This window comes from Dermochelys coriacea, chromosome 7 (assembly GCF_009764565.3).
Source record: "Dermochelys coriacea isolate rDerCor1 chromosome 7, rDerCor1.pri.v4, whole genome shotgun sequence".
Taxonomy (NCBI): Eukaryota; Metazoa; Chordata; order Testudines; family Dermochelyidae; genus Dermochelys; species Dermochelys coriacea.
Genome location: NC_050074.1, coordinates 113,998,176 through 114,014,763, shown reverse-complemented (window position 1 = coordinate 114,014,763; position 16,588 = coordinate 113,998,176). Strand labels below are relative to the sequence as shown.

General features: G+C 42.8%; 1 long non-coding RNA gene across 1 annotated transcript; it reads right to left on the bottom strand.

Moving 5' to 3' along the window:
• Positions 1-64: 64 nt before the first annotated feature.
• On the bottom strand, positions 65-16,541 carry LOC122460881. The gene is made up of 2 exons (XR_006282476.1): positions 16,408-16,541; positions 65-282 (listed from the first exon to the last, which is right to left on the bottom strand). It is a non-coding gene; the product is annotated as an uncharacterized LOC122460881 (long non-coding RNA).
• Positions 16,542-16,588: the final 47 nt, after the last annotated feature.

Here is a 16,588-nt window from a genome sequence, read left to right as displayed (position 1 = left end):
TCAGACCTGTGTAAGACTAGATGTGCCCAGATTAAAGGATAAGTCTAAATTGGCAGGCCCCTAGTCAGGGAATGGTATATATTTTATCTGATCTGCAACTAGGTAGCTCCAAGGAGTCCTTTTAAAGAGAGATCATAAATCCCAGCAATCACTTCAGAGCAGCTAAAAAAGAAGATAAAGTTCCTGTGTCTTTGTGTTGTATATACCTCCAAACATCTTCCACCTGATGTTCTCTGCAGGCAGATTTCAGCTCTGCTTCAGAGATATTGAAGGAAGCTATATCTGAAAGCAGAAAAATAGTAGAGATCTCCCAAAAGATTTAATTTTAAAAAGGACGGAGTGGGGGTGGGGTGGGAACAAAGGTTATTATTCATCATTATGGTGTAATTTTTTCAGCCATCCATTAAGAACACTCATAATACTTGGCTGATTTAACTGGTGACTATTATTTACTGTATGCACTTGCTCCCAAGAGTCAACATCCGAATTAGTATCTTTCATTTACCACTCAATGCCCTTCTGGGCAGGGTAAAGAGTACAAGGTAAGGCTCAGATCCTCAGCTGAGGAGCACACAGCACAACTCTGGGAAGGTGGTTTTATGTCTTCTCTCCCCATCCTGAGCCTGGACAAACTATGCAATAGGCCAGTCCCCAGCATCAATTAAAAAAAGTCTGGGATAGAGGCTTCCCTCTCTGGGAGTTTGTTCCAAACTCCCACTCCTTGCTTTGTGGCCTTGGGGGAGGTAGGAATTCACATAGAAATCACTCCAACACAGCTCTATCCCAACACCTTTATTCACAGAATCACTGTGTGGATGCAAGGAACAGTTAATGCCACTATAAAAAACTCAGTGTCTCACAACAGGACTCCTACCCCACCAGCAAACACAGTTCCAACTGCCCGTCCAGCCTCAGTGTCACAGATCGGGGCACTTTCTTCGCTTTGCGGTGCAAGTTGCTAATGGCCATTTGTCCAGGCTAGTCTCTGGGCCTGCCTCCCAGCTCTGACTGCACACGCAGTCTCTTCTCAAATGCCATCTTCTCAAATGCCATCTTCAGTGGGAAAAGAGCTGGCAGCAGGAAGCTGAGATGGGATTTCCTGCCAGCTCTTCATCCTGTCAGGGTTTTGAGGGGATGGAGAGGCCAACTTCTCTCTGCCCATCTCTTAAACAGCCAGGGTTATGGGGGTAGGGCCAACCTTACAGGATTGCTGCTAGTGTGTGATGTGCGGGCTCCAAATGCCTGAATGCTGCTCTAAATTACACTGTCCGCCAACTGTCCTAAAGGGCCCGGGTCTTGGCAACCCAGCCATGCCCTCTATTCCAGCCACAAAGAGCCGATGGCCCAGGAGCCATTACTTTGGTTCTAAGATATGCAAGCAGCCTGAGGCAACAGAGTGATTCTTTCTTTGTGCTGGCTGCATGGTGCAAAAGTCAACAGGGGAAAATGCTTGGTATTGTACTTTGTCATATAGGTTTCAGTGAGGAATTCAACCAGGAATCTCTTAAACTTCATTCAAAAGCAAAGTTCTTCAGTACAAAAAATTAAATTTTTAATTTGACCCAGAATTAACTAAATGCACCCCATACTTCTGAAAAATAAAGATACAGTTGTCTGAGCTGTTAAATTGTATGAAAACAAATGCGGGGGGGGGGGGGGGCTTAAATTACTTGTTTAAGTGGCAAATATAGCCTTTAAAAAATCATGGGACACCTAAGGCACCATTTTATGGACTGTCTCAGACAGAAATTTTTAAAATATATTAATACACATTTGTATTACAATAGTGCTAAGAGGCTCCAGCTGAAATGGAGACATTGTCCTAGGCACTGAACAAACACATAGTAAGAGGACATCATTACCCTCAAAGAGCTTACACTATAAATAGACAAGACAGACAAAAGGTAGGAGAGAAGTATTCACAGGTGGTGAGGGAGGGAGAGGAGAGTGGAAATGACTTGTCTGAGGGAGGTCAGGTAGAAAATTTGTGGCAGAGTCAAGAAGTGTGCCCCCAGTCCTCCTGGGTCCTAATCCCAAACCTTAAGCACAAGATCTTTCCTCCCTCTCATAACACTTACAGCATGCAAATTTGATGTGTGAACAACAGCAAAAACTTGACATAGAGGCTAAATCACAATAAGCATCTGTATCGTATTGGTAGTCACAGTGGATGAAATTCACCCCAAAGTAGAGGGATGAAATAACCAATCAAATTTTACGATCAAATCATTGATTTCCCTCTCCCTCCACCACCCCAATCCCTTGTTACTGTTGTGTGTGGTGTGCAGGCAACTTGGGGTTCCCACTTTAGTTGTCAGAGTCATTGTCATTTGCAGTAATATGAATTATCCCCATTTTTTTTTCCAGATCCCATGGACCAGAATGACTATAAACTTCTTGTGACTCATTCATCTGGACTAAGTTTGGCAGGGTATCAGACTGATGCCATGGCAGCCATATCCATGATGGATTTTTTTCCCAGGACATTTAGTTCCTGCCATCTGCTAGTTGGCTCAAGTCTAGGAAATTGAGATTGTGTTGCCCTCCCAAAGTGTTTCATTATCTAGGTTGTTTTCAGAGTATCCAGGTTGTCTTTGTGAGGGTTCCAGTGACAGAGCACTTGAGAAATGATAAAATGCTTCAGACTTTTTCAAACGCTGCTTTGTTTATTAATAAACAATCATTGTAATAATTTGTTCCTGTGCAAAACATTTGGGAGCCAACGATCACAAAATGTCTCCAAATATTTAATGAAGATTCTTGGGATGTCTTCCAAGCATTTTATCATTTTCTCCATTTGGCCCATTACACCAGCCTGGATTGTTTGGTCAAGCCTTTCTCTTTTGCTGTTCAAGGAGGCAAGAATAGTTTGTTTTGTCACTTTTTCTGGGTCAAGAAATCTTATTTCAAGGTAAGAAAGCTGGCTATTCTACCACCTAGTGCTTATGGTGGAAGTAAAGCATAGGTGGATGCCTTCCTGTTGGTAATGTGCAGTTAACGCAATCTACTTTACCTTTCATGTTTCTTTTCCCTTTGAAAGGAGGTAACATTTCATTCAAGGTTACATAGCACTTCTCATTAAGTTTTCTCGTTTATCTGTCAGACTTCAAATCAATCTAGCATAACATTTAGATTAGAAATGGGCCTCAGAGTGTTTGATAATAGAGTAAATTAGATTTAAAGTAGGGTTTAGGTATGAGATGCAGCTAAGGTTTGAGCTCATCAGCATCAAAATCTCACAATCTGTTTTTATGAGACTTCTGCCTCTAAAGATGGAAATCTCAGTAAGATTCAGCTGATGGAACTCTGATTTAAATCGGCTGTTCTCACGAGATTTCTGCCTTCTTGGTCAAATCTCAACTGGATCCTGAAAAAATGTCCCTCTTTGGGTTTAGATATGCAGATTTGTTAGGCCTCTTCCGGTCGTGGATCTGAAGATATGGCAGCCTCCTTCCGGTTTTGATGAGACTGGATTTGGAAATTTAAGATATGGGATTTTGGATTCTGCTTCAGGCCTCTATCTACTTTAAGCATGTTCAAAAATGTTACATGAATGGGGTTTCTGAATGAAACCCATGCAAAAAGGGACATTCAAAGTACAGTAGGAAAACAAAGATCTGGGCACATCTCTTAATGTTATCAATTATTCTTGTTTAATTGATAGCTATAAGAAATGGTCCCTTAAGCAGAAAACACAATGATTATTTTCTGCAAAGTAGGTTCTGCTGGGATGTTAGGCTCAAATTTTGTATGTCTCTAAAGTTCAGTTAAGTTACATTTTGTTTTTGTTTCTGCAATAGATTAAAGCTGGAAGATTTCAGCCTGAAAATGAGTGTTTTTGTTTTTGAAATAGGATGGGGAATAGCAACAACTGAGCACCAATTATACAGTATAAGATTTAGATAAATTTAGGGTTAAGACAGCTCTCTTGCCTTCAGCCATTGTAGTTAATAATTTAGAGCTGAATTTAGGGGCACTCCAGCAACAAAGTATAGCATTATCCAATTTCTGTTGTTGCTCAGAAATGTAGCAAGCTTATTAAAAATGAATGGGGTAATCAGACAAATTCTATGGCTCTGCATGAGTGTCTCATTAATGTTTCACTAAGGAGCATCAAGACTAAATAGACTGCACTAGATTTAGCAGTAATAAATGTACTTCAAAAGCAGTGGAACTTAATGACCTTCCTCTGAACACGAGGATTAGAAGCAGAATGGTATCAGCAAAGCCATCGGCCATACTCGGTAACACATGTGGATCTCCTTTTGCACACTTCTAGTCACCTTATGTAGTTTCTCATTCACCAAAATATCAGTTTCCCAGTATGTTCCATTCAATGCCTTAGAGTAAATTTTAGTAAATTAAACAGTAAATTTTGACACTGTTATTCAGTAGCTGTCATAACCATACAGCTACGGGTAGTCTAGAATTCCTCCTTACCTGTAAGGGGTTAAGAAGCTCAAATAATCTGGTTGGCACCTGACTAAAAGGACCAATGGGGAAAGAAGATGGGCTTTGTTTGTGCTCTTTGTTTTGTGTGTTCTCTGGGGAAGCAGAGAAGCATCAGGTCAGAAAACTCCTCCTAAAATGCGTCTCAATATTGCAAAAAGAGTAAGGAAATAAGGCAAGGTGCGTTAGATTATCTTTTGTTTTTAGCTTGTGAATTTTCCCTGTGCTAAGAGGGAGGTTTATCCCTGTTTTTTGTAACTTTAAAGTTTTGCCTAGAGGGGAATCCTCTGTGTTTTGAATCCTGATTTTACAGAGGTGCTTCTTTTACTTTTTTTTCCTCTATAATAAAGTTCTGTTTATTAAGAATCTGGTTTACCTATTTGGTTGGTATATTATTCTCAAGCCTCCCCAGGAAAGGGGGTGAAGGGGCTTTGGGGGATATTTAAGAGAACAGGAACTCCAAGTGGTCCTTTTCCTGAATCTTTGTCTAATTTACTTGGTGGTGGCAGCAGTACCCATCCAAGGACAAGAGAGGTTTTGTGCCTTGGGGAAGTTTTTAACCTAAGATGGCAGAAATAAGCTTAGGGGTCTTTCATGCAGGTCCCCACATCTGTACCCTAGAGTTCAGAGTGGGGAGGGAACCCTGACAGTAGCAGTCCAAAGCATTGCAGCTTATGATATTACTACAGCACAGTATTTGGGATGACTGCTGTAGAATATTGTAGTTCTATTCTTTTTAGTAGGGTACAAAATGCATCTTTAATCATTGTCAGCAATTAGGCCCCGATATTGCCACCTAATGAGCATCCTCTATCCCCCATTGACTTCAGCACACAGTACTTGATGGGATCAAGCCCTGAAGTTGCATTCTATGCAGTTCACCTTGAAGTAGTATTCAGAGATTTAAAAAAAAAAAAAGCTTTTGCCTTTTGGGAGTCAGGGAGCCCCATACTGTAATTCATAGTCAGACCTGATTCACTCATGCACTGTTGTCATATGTATCTAAAAGGTGTCATGAAAGGTATCATATTTAAAGTGGTGACACGCTGGTCCTGAAAAATCACTGCATGATTTATGTCTGGGTTGTGTACAAAGAGAGAGGTATGTGTCCTGGAAATACAGTCTTAAAATCTGTTTGGAAGGCAGTGCCTACACCCAGCCTGCCCCAGGCAAAGGAATGTGTATTTACCTGTCTGGACAGCTTGATTACTGGCAGAAGAGAGTGAAAGTACATTTACATATATGGTAAACAAAACTATCAAGGTACCAAGAAGCAGCTTAGTGAGGCCACCGTGAGACAGGGTCTGCACCCCAGGAATCTTTCCTGGCTCCTGAGGCAGAGACAATGGACTTTGGGTACTGTAAGGGGAGCAAAAAGGCATTTTAGTTATCCATCACACAGGGAACAAAGGGGACAGCATCCTCTGATTCTGTGAACCTTGAGTCCCCCAGCCTGGAGATGCTGGTAACTTGATGTGAGTAAGAAAACTATTTAGGCAAAAATTGTAACTTGCTAAGATTAGGTCTGTCATTAGAAAGCACTAGAGTCTTTTCTTGTTTTAACAACTCGGCAACAGAACCAAACTTTCCCGTCTTTTATTATCATGAAGAGAGACATTATTGGCTTATTGTTACAGATAGTAATTAGCATCTCTACACACTCCAAAGCCTAAACAATTACAAAATTGAATAATTTATTGTTAAATTGAACTATTTCTGTCCACTATAATACAGTGTGCGTTGCAAGGACACTACATTTGCCTGGAGCTCCTCACTTATTGAATTTAGGCGTCTCGTTCATTAGTGATACAATTGGCTGTTACAGCCTGTGGGCAGTGGCTACTTTTTTGCGGGGGGGGGGGGAGAAGATGTCTGTTTGCACTTCTGAATTAACTGGTGCTAATCCAGGGTTACTTATGCTTATTTAGGGCTAGATTCTGCCATAGGCACATTCAGAGGTGTAGCAGCTGCACAGCAATTGGACTACTGAGGATTTAATTCTGACAGTGAGGCTTTTCTCCCAGCTGGAACACACTGGTACGTCTGTCCTTGAAGAGGGTGCCGCATACTCCCCCTCAATACTAGGCTGGCTGTGGGCATGAGGGAAATGGCAGGTCCATGGCTTGGACTTCACTTTCTTTTCGGCACCTAGAAACTGCAGCAGATAGACTTTTTGCTGCTTTTAGAAATTCTAGCCAGCCCTTGCTCAGCATTGCAAGAGAAGGTCAAGCATCTTGCATGGGAGGGCCTGAATCTAGCCTGTAAGAAATCACGATGGTCCAGATTGTACCTCCAAGATCCATACATGAAGGGGACCCTCTACTCTGGGCTTTCTTCTTGATGCACAGAAGGTGGGAGGCTTTCAGCTGCCTCCAGACCACTGACCTACCTCCCAACTTCGGACACCATGCAGATCTGGGATGTAGTGGAGAATGGGCAGGCTGAAAAGAAGCGTGATTGAGCAAGTATAGGAGGGTGCACATAATTCCAACCCCAAAGACAATCCCCAGAAAAATAATACAGCTTGGGTTTGGAAGAAGGCATAGCGTGGGGGAGTGCCTGGCAGAATGAGTGCAACGGAGCTGTGCTGTGAGGCAACTGGGAAGGACGTGTGAGAAAAGTGTCAGTCTGAGGAAAAAAACAGTTTCATTAGCAATAAGCTATGTGCAAGGCAGACAGAGTTGTAGGAAAGATCTTTATTGAGCATAATTAGAGGACTGAGTTACATGCTGAAGCCTGTAAGTGCCTGCTGTCTTCTTTCTCCAGTTCCACACATACCACAGGGGACACACCAGCTCAGGGGATGGGCCCTAGAGCCATTTTCTCCAGGGGTTACCTGTACCTGGATGATGCAAAGGGATCTCTGCAACAGGATCCTTCTGGAGATTTCCCCCCAGAATTATGTCTCTGCAAGTCAGTGTTCAGGGAATCTTTTTTTTTTTTTTAAATCTCTTAACAAAAACCCACACAACTCCTTGCAGCTAAAGAATTGAGTAAGGTAGCATGGAACATCACTGCTTTGCACTAGACATTTGGAGAACTGTTTGCAAATTAGTGCCGCCTATGAAAATCCAATGGCACAACAGGTATCAGAGCAGTTCATAGACAGGCTGGGGCCTATAGGCCAGGTACATTAAGCCCAATCATACACAGGGTCATTCTCTCCTCTGTTTTTTCCACCAAATGCATCCGATGAAGTGAGCTGTAGCTCACGAAAGCTTATGCTCTAATAAATTTGTTAGTCTCTAAGGTGCCACAAGTACTCCTTTTCTTTTTACAGGGTCATTGTGATTTTTGTGAGACAAACAGATATTGGTATTGATGGACAGCTTTAAAATACTTCTGTTAATATACTAACTTCTTCCTCAGACTCTAATCCTAATGTGATCTCTTGCAATTAATCTTCTCCATAATAGTGCAGAAAAGGACTATCGCCTGTGGGCATTTCTTTTAAATTTCTATAAATATTAATAATCATTTATATAGCACGTTTCATTCATAGATCCCAAAGGTCTAAAACTATTGGACATGGAAACCAAAATCCAGAATCTTCACATGTCTCCAGTGCTCTTTCCGTAGAGGAATCTCATCACTGAAATGTGACCACCTCCGGAATGGAATTCTAGAAAGAAGAATTTCAGAGGGTTTTTTTTCTATTGACTCCATGGGAGCAAGCAGGACCTTAGCTTTGACAGATCTAGTAAATTATAGCTTCATAGATTCGAAGACCAGAAGGGACCACTGTGATCATCTAGTCTGACCTCCTGTACAATACAGGCTACACAATTTACCCAAAATAATTCCTCGAGCTTATCTTTTAGAAAAACATTCAAACTTTATTTAAAAATGGCCAGTGATGAAGGATCCCTCACAATTTTTGGTGAATTGTTCCAATGGTTAATTATCCTCCGTGTTAAAAATTTATTCCTTATATTCAGTCTGAATTTGTCTAGCTTCAGCTTTCAGCCACTGGATCATGTTATACTTTTCTCTGTTAGATTGAAGAGCCCATAATCAACTATTTGTTCCCTGTGTAGGTACTTTATAGACTGTGGTCAAGTCACCCTTAACCTTCTCTTTGTTTAAACTAAATAGATTGAGTTCTTTGAGTCTATCACTACAGACACAGCTCATACTACAAGTTGCAAATCACATCACAAATCAGATGACAGTGTATAAGTACTTTCATGGAGAGAAAATATCAGGAACTAAAGGGCTCTAATGTACCAGAGAAAAGCTTAATAAGAACCAATGGCTGGAACCTGAAGCCAGGTATATTCAAATTAGAAATTCCATACAAATTATTTAACAGTGAGGGTGATTAACCACTGGAACGAACTACCAAGGTAAGTGGTGGATTCTGTATCTCTTGAGGTCTTTACACCAAGAGTAGTTGCCCTTCTTGCAGATATGCTTTAGCTAAACATAAGTTATGCTTTAGTCAAATAAGGGCTCAATACAAGGATAACTGGGTGAAATGTAATAGCCCGTCTTATACAGGATGTCAGACCTTAAACTCTGTAAGTCCACAGAGTGGCAGGCAGGGCCTCAACTGGCTAAAAATAACCCCTCATATGCAACATTCCTTTCTTCACACTTGTGCATATCTTCCTCATTCCTAAGTGGAATCCAGCTTTTTGAAGAGTTAGAATTCTTCAAAAGCAATTGTAATAATAAACCTTGCAAATTTAAACAAGGGCTCAGACTCTGTCACCTTTGTTAGGAACAAAATCAAAGGGCTGCAAAATGTATTTCATTTAGATTTTTTCCCCCAGGCATATCTGATTCTTCTGATTCCAGACACCACCTGGTCCCTTGTCATTACAGACTCAAGATTATATCTGATTAATAAGCACATCCCACTCAGTATTAATTATATATCTTGCCCCATTTACTAACATTTAACATGTTTAGAAAACCCTTTAACGAAAGCCGTTAGACTGTAGCTTTGTGATTTTATCATTAGCCAAGAAATCTAGCTAGTCTGTTCTCTCACTCGTTGGCTGACTCGCACAGAAATTTGTTTTAAAAGAAAATAATTAATTAGTTTAAAAAACATAACTCCAATTTTACAGAGTCAAATCCTGTTCTTGTTTCAACTGGCATAGATTAATTAATTAATCCAGATTAATTCCACTGAAGCCAGTGGGTGAAATTCTTCTCTCAACTGCTACACCACTATAAATTATAAGTAATTCTGTTCATGTCAGTGGAGCTACTCTGTATTTATTTCAGACTAATGAAAGCAGAATCTGTGCCAGTAACCCAGAGCAAAATTTGTGTCTCAGTTACACAAACATTTTTTCTAAAATTAGAAAAAACAAGTATTTTTATAAACAAGTAAAATTACAACAATTTAGATTTAATTTCTAAACTTTAAATTGGTGTTAAATATTTCCATTTCTTTTCCTCTGAAACAAAACAAAAAAATCTATTCATGAAATATTTTGGATTTAGAAACCATTTTTTCTATGGAGGATAATTACCCAAAAGTACTAAAACATAATATTGGTACAAATAGTTTATTTGCAATGATGATTTATATTTTTTTCAGAAATGCCCCAATGCAGCAAGGTACTTAAGCACATGCGTACAGTGGGTAGTGCTATTGACATCAATAGGACTACTCGGTTGCTTAAAATTAAGCACATGCTTAAGTGCCTGGCTGAATCTGAACCAAAATAAACCAACAAACAGCAGTGTTTATCACTTCTTTCAATGTTTTAACTGCTTGGATTACAAGAAAAAAGTTATTCTTCCTCCCACACTATATTCAAGAACTTACTTACTAGGTGTGATGCTGTCTGATTGAATATGACCATTGATATTACCATTGTTACACAATTGCAACAAATCTTGTTCAAAATATGTCATGTAAGGTGTCAACAGAAAAGTTATGATTTGCTAAGTATGATAATCCTGTTTAGGTGCATGTATCCTCTTTGTATCTGAAGTTACGAATATTGGCTATGCACTTGCATCTTACACATGAAGTATTCCTGTGTGGCACCCTGCATTCAGAATTTACAGACAGCTATGTGTTGATGACCCACTAAGGACACACAACTCGCAATGGGCCATCGAAGATATTCATCCTGTCCAGTAATCCTTTCCTGTGGACACCTCAGAAAGAATATGGGCAGTGGTTGCCTGTGTGTGTCATCAAGCCACGTAAGGACATGCGATATGCTCACATGACCCTGGACTCCATCTTGGGCCAGTAATTTTCCATGCACCTGGGCTGTGGGCTTCGTTTGAGACAGTAATGTTCCATGCACATGGCACCTGAGACATCTCTATTTTGTCTTTTTAATTTCCTGCTTCATTTCTCTGGACTGGATTTCTAACAAGGAAGCTTTGAATAAGGGCTGATGAGACACAATCTGTTTAGGTAATTCCAGAGAGACTTTTACAAGCTAGCAGTTTATTCCATCACTGCTTCAAACTTGATATAAGGACTTTGCAATCACTTTTGAGTGTTATATATATGATCTTTTAACCATTTATAACTCTTCTTTTCTTTTATTATTAAACCTTTAGTTTTTAGTTAAAGGATTAGCATCAGCATGATTATTGGGTAAGAGCTGAGTTATATATTGACCTGGCCAAGTGGCTGTCCCTTGGGATTGGAAGGACCTTATAACTGATTAAATTGATTTTTCAGTTATCACTCAAAGTCTAGTGTCTGGATGGTGAGCTAAGGACTGGAATGCCTAAGGAGACTGCATTTTTGTTAACTCCTTGTTAATCAGTGTGGTGGTATAGAAATTCATTTTGTTATTGGCTTGGTATAGTCTAATGACAGAGTAACCACCAATTTGGGGGTGAGTCTGCCCTATTTCTCAGCAGTCTGTCCTGAATTTGGCATCTCAGCTGTGACACACTGTGGTGTGGTGCCTCTAGGTAATGATTAAGGTCCCAATCCTGCAAGCTGTTGCACCCAGGTACAGACACAAGGGTGCATCCATGCAGAATGATTTGCAGGACTGGAGCCTACATTTTCACACACCTGGATCCTTGCTTGTATATTTTGCAGAAAGAGCATAAATAATTTATCTCCCTGCAATTATTCATTGTATGTGGAGATGGAAAACAAAGTTGGAATCATAAAATCAGTCACAGAAAGTTGATACACGGTCACAGATTTCCATTATTGTGTCTCCTATAAGACACTGAAGTCCAGTGTAATTTCTTAAAATTTTTTATTTATTTGTTTTTAGAAAAGGCCACTTTCCCACAGCAAGCAGAGCAGTAACCAGCGTTACTTGCAGAAGGAAATGTCACTCTCTATTCTGTGCTGTGGGCATCCTGGTGAAAGCCATGGGTTATAAATACCACCACATTAGTAAATCAATAACAATTTTTTCTCTGAAAAGGGCACTCCATAAGTACTTCAGAAAATTGAGCAATGAAACCAAATTAACCATCCCTAGTAAAACATAACTGAACCAGATCCAAAGCGAATGAATGTCATTGTAACTCTACTGCCTTCACTTAAGGATCTGGGCCACCTTTATAACTAGAGCCCTGCAAATCTGCGGACCATGTTTGAGGATCGGATGCGGATACAAATTTTGTATCTGCGCGGGGATCTGTTATAATTACAAGACTTCAGCCACTTGTAAGGGCTGCCACTTCAGCCCTTGGCGTCTTTAGTGAAGTTGCCCACAAAGTTGACAGTTGGGTAGTGCTGTTTTGTGATCTGGATCCTAGTTAGCTGGAAACCAGAGCGAGACCAACGCTTCATTTCAAATAGGTTACTGAGCAGATGGTAATGATGTTCAAATACCACCAATCAGACAAATTTTAACTCGATCTTGAGATAAGTGGTTCAAGTAACTGATTCCCAGCACCAATTCCATGAGTTCTAAATAGCGTTGCCTGATGAAAGGAAAAGTCTGAATCTATTTTCCCACCCTCCCATCCTTTATCTGTAATAAAAATAGCATTTGGTAACTTTACATATTTCCTGGTTTTGGGCCCTGATCCAATCCCCAGGGAAGTCAAAGCAAGTCTTCTAGAGTCTTTAAAAGGTCAGGTCCTTTATGCATAACATGTTTTTTTAATCATTCAGGTAGAATTAAGGGGCCTAAGATAATTACATGCTCAGCTCCCATTGCTTTTCAGTAAGAGTTGAGTGCCTAACTCCTTTGAACTCCTTGCAAATCCTAGCCTTAAAGAAAAACAAAAAATAGCAAAACAAGTTCCTCCTTATTGGCTGGAGCAATGCTGGAATTCACATGCAAACACTATGCCCACCCATAGTGTTAAGTTACCTATATTAGCCAAATCATTTCAAAACCCTTTTCTGATTTAAACCAGCCCTTAAAGAGTAGCATCTCAAGTAATCTGTACAGGAAGGTTATTCATAGTCCCTAGCTGCTGGTGCAATAGTGAAAAGCCAAGATGTTCTTTGCATGAATATCTTTATGCGGATGGTGATGTTCACATTTTTGTGCAGTCTGTTTCACTGATCCATCTAAACATCAGCCCACTAATGATAGTGCTAGGCACAAGTGGCTCACATTTCAATCCTTGATTGGCATCTTTTTTCACAGGTCTTTTAGAACACAGTTCAAACTGTTTTTAGCTAGGACAACGTTAGAATCCCCTTTTCAAATGGTTAGGTTAACACAGCTAAACTACACATACAAAAGGGACTTCTCATGCCAGGACTGTTGTAGGTAGAGGTTTCATGTCTCACACTTTGGGATAAACCCTGTTGTCGTCAAGCGTCACCAGTGTGGTGCTCTGCTCTATCCAATGTTGATAACAGTTGGCTGCGTGCTATGTGCTCTCCCTGTGTGCTGTCCCAGCTCTGTGCAGATAGCTGGCCCAGCAGATCTTGAGCGAACCGCCCAATGACCACAGACTCCGATAAGGTACGAAGGCACCCAGCCAGGTTTATTGCCAAACGAAACAGTCTCTAGCTCCCCAGATCAGATGTCTACAGTTCTGCTAGTACATATATATGCTCCCTGCCAATGGACCGGCTCAGTCAGTGGTGGGATTTACCACTGTCCCCTAGACCAGACAAAGCCAACCCCCCAGGGATGCGTTTTTATACACAGGTACAAACAAGTTACACATCACTCCTGAGGTATTGTGGTACAACCCCTCTGTGTGTTAGGGTGCCACCTCTCACCTGGTGCATGTTGGTTCGAACAAAACAACTCTATCCACTATATTACCCTTTTCCACGTCTTTAGGATGGGTCCGCCTGTTCCTTGTTATCTGTGTGGAATGTGCAAGTATTGGAGTGTTCTGGTACCATCCTGGCACATCTTTATATCTCCAGTGTCCAGTACCTTTTAGGTATATATATATTTTTGCAACATCAGCCCTCTCCTTGCCAAACTCTGAGCAGGACGTGCCTCTTGCTCACAACTTAACTTTGCTTTATTTTAACAAAGTTCAGGCCTTAGGCCTCATACCGGGCCTCTGATACAAGGGTTCATGTTTCAAGGCCTCATCTTACTACACCTGTGTCCACTGAAATCAATGGCAAAACTCCTATCGACCTTTTCCATGAGTCCAGGTTTCTCCATTTACCTTCTAGGAGAGGATCATGGCACCTCACTTTCATGCATCAGCAATGATGGCCACATGTACCACTCCTTAGGAAATTAACCCTAAGATAGCAGCCAATATTTTTATGCTCAGAGTGTAGCTCTAAGCAAAGAATTTGTATAATTAAGTCCTGCTTTACTTCCAGATGGTTTATTTTTCCTGAGACCTGTCTATAAAAGACTACTTAGCACTTTCAAAGCACTGTACACCCATTATCTTTTAAGAGGGAGAGGATCATTAAAAAAAACAAACTACAACTAACTCATAGGATTTTACTAAAACAAATTACTCACCTGTGGCCTTGCTTATGTGGTACTGAAGTCAATGGAAGCTGAAACTGTAGACTGAGGCTCTTCATAGCAATATGGGAGAGAAAGAATGGTCTAGTGGCTAGGCCATTGGTGTAGGATTCAGAAGATCTGTATTCAGTTCCCATCCTTGAGCAAATCAATTAATCTACCATAGGCCGGTAGATAGATAGATACAGGCCTTGATCCAGCACTGAGCTCCATGCAAACAGAACCCTGCTTGATGACTTACGTGGGGTGGGCTCCAGGTAAAAGTTTACCGCTGTGAAGCTCTGTGCTCCACACGGGATACCCTTTCCTCTCTAACCATACAGATATTTGTTGCTAAAAGTGGAACTTCGTTTTTATCTGCTAGGTTTATGTTCTCTGAGAAAACTAGGGCCCCAATACTGCATTTCTTGCTCAAGCACAAATTCCATTAGAGCCCACAGGAGTTATTTCAGAGTAATGAGTGTGCAGGAATCAGGCCTGAAGAGTTAGATCTGAGTGCTACACTTCCGACAGTGACTAAATTGAATGGCTTAGAAATCTAGAAAATTCCTGTCCTAGTAATAGAGTACTTTCTTGCAGGACTCTAAAAAAGCAGGAAGATTAATAGCCTTAATACGTACCCACTGGAATATAATTATTTAAAGTCATGTAACAAAGGTACAATGACTAACAGTGTGATGGGCAAGAGAGAGAGAGCTGCTTTCCAAACCAATTAATCAGAAAGCCGTGTACCTTGCTGCAGAATGATGTAGTGTCTCTAAACAGGGTGACCAGACATCCCGATATTATTGGGACAGTCCCGATTCTAAGACATTTGTCCCATGTCCCAACCGCACATTGGTCAGGGCGCCCTTTGTCCCGATATTCGGGACCGCTCACCATGAGTCACCACGTGCACCAAAATCCCGGGGCTAGCAGTGCTTCCTGGGGCAGCTCCTAGGCACAGAGGCGGAGGAGGGTCTCCAGGTGCTGCACCAGCTCCCTCCTGCCCAATCAGAGCTGCGGGGGCTTGCAGGCACCGGCAGCAGGCAGAGAGCCCTCCGCCCCCACACCCCACCAGACCCTAGGAGCCAGAGGGACCTGCCGGTAACCTCCAGGTAAGCACCACTGGGACTCCCCACCTTGCCCCCCGGCAGGTCCCTCTGGCTCTTAGGGTGGGGCAGGGGGCTCTCTGTGCACTGCCGGGACGTGCAAGCCCCGCTCTGCGGCTCCAGCAGCTCCCATTGGCGCTTTTCCTGGCCAATGGGAGCCACAAAGCTTGCGCTTGTGGCGGGCGCAGCATATGGACAGTCTGGAGACACCCCCCTCCCCACCCCGCTGCTCTGACCCTAGGAGCCAGAGACCTCCCAGCAGGGCTGGCGAGTGCGGCCAGGGTGTGATGGAGTGAGTGTCGTGTGTGGGGTGCTGGGCTGTGAGGAGGTGGAGGGCAGTGGGGGAGGTTTGTGAGTTTTGGGGTGCTAGGCAGTGGGGGTCTGCGTGGGGCATTGTTTAGTTGTGGTGGTGGGGCTGTGGGGAAGGGCACTGGGAGGCAGGTGAAATCTGTGTGCATTGGGAAACGAGCGAGTGGGGGAGTTCTGTGTGGGGTGCTGGGCAGCTGTGGTGAGGCTGTGGGCGGGGGGGGCGCTGGCCAGGGGTGGTGGTGTGCACAGCACTGTGCATTTGTGGTGGAAATGTGGGGGGGGGAGTTGGAGGGGCTCTGGGCATAGTGGATCCAGGGGGTGCTGGGCAGGGGAGCTGTGTGGCACAGCAAGGGCCCACCCCCAACAGGAAGGGGCACGCTGGTCGCACAGGGCCATTCTGGGTCAACAGCTGTAATTGTTTCCCTACTGGTTCTAACTCCTTAAACATAAAATGTGGGGACTCTGAAGAAAGAGAGTGAGTACGGGCAATAAACAACCCCAACTGCGCGCGACCCGGATGAGCAGAGCAACTCGTGGAAACTGGAGGAGGAGGAGGAGGGCGCAGTTTTCTATCCTCTCCCATCCCGCCCCCCACGGTGCAAAAAAGAACCCCCCCCCCCCCATGCGCCCCCAGCACAGCTGCACGGTGCCATCCCCGCGACCAGGTGCGTCTCTGAAAAGCTGCTCACCCTTTGCACACCCCTGTGCACGCCAGGCCCAGAGCAGCAGCCAGCGCACCGCCGGGGGAACGGAATCCCGGGGCGGGGGCGGGGGGGGCACAGCAGCGCAGAGGCGGGGCTGGCCCAGCCGAGCTGCAGGGTGAGGCCTCTCCGACCGCCTCCGCTCGTGCCTGCTGTAGAGCGCGCGCGA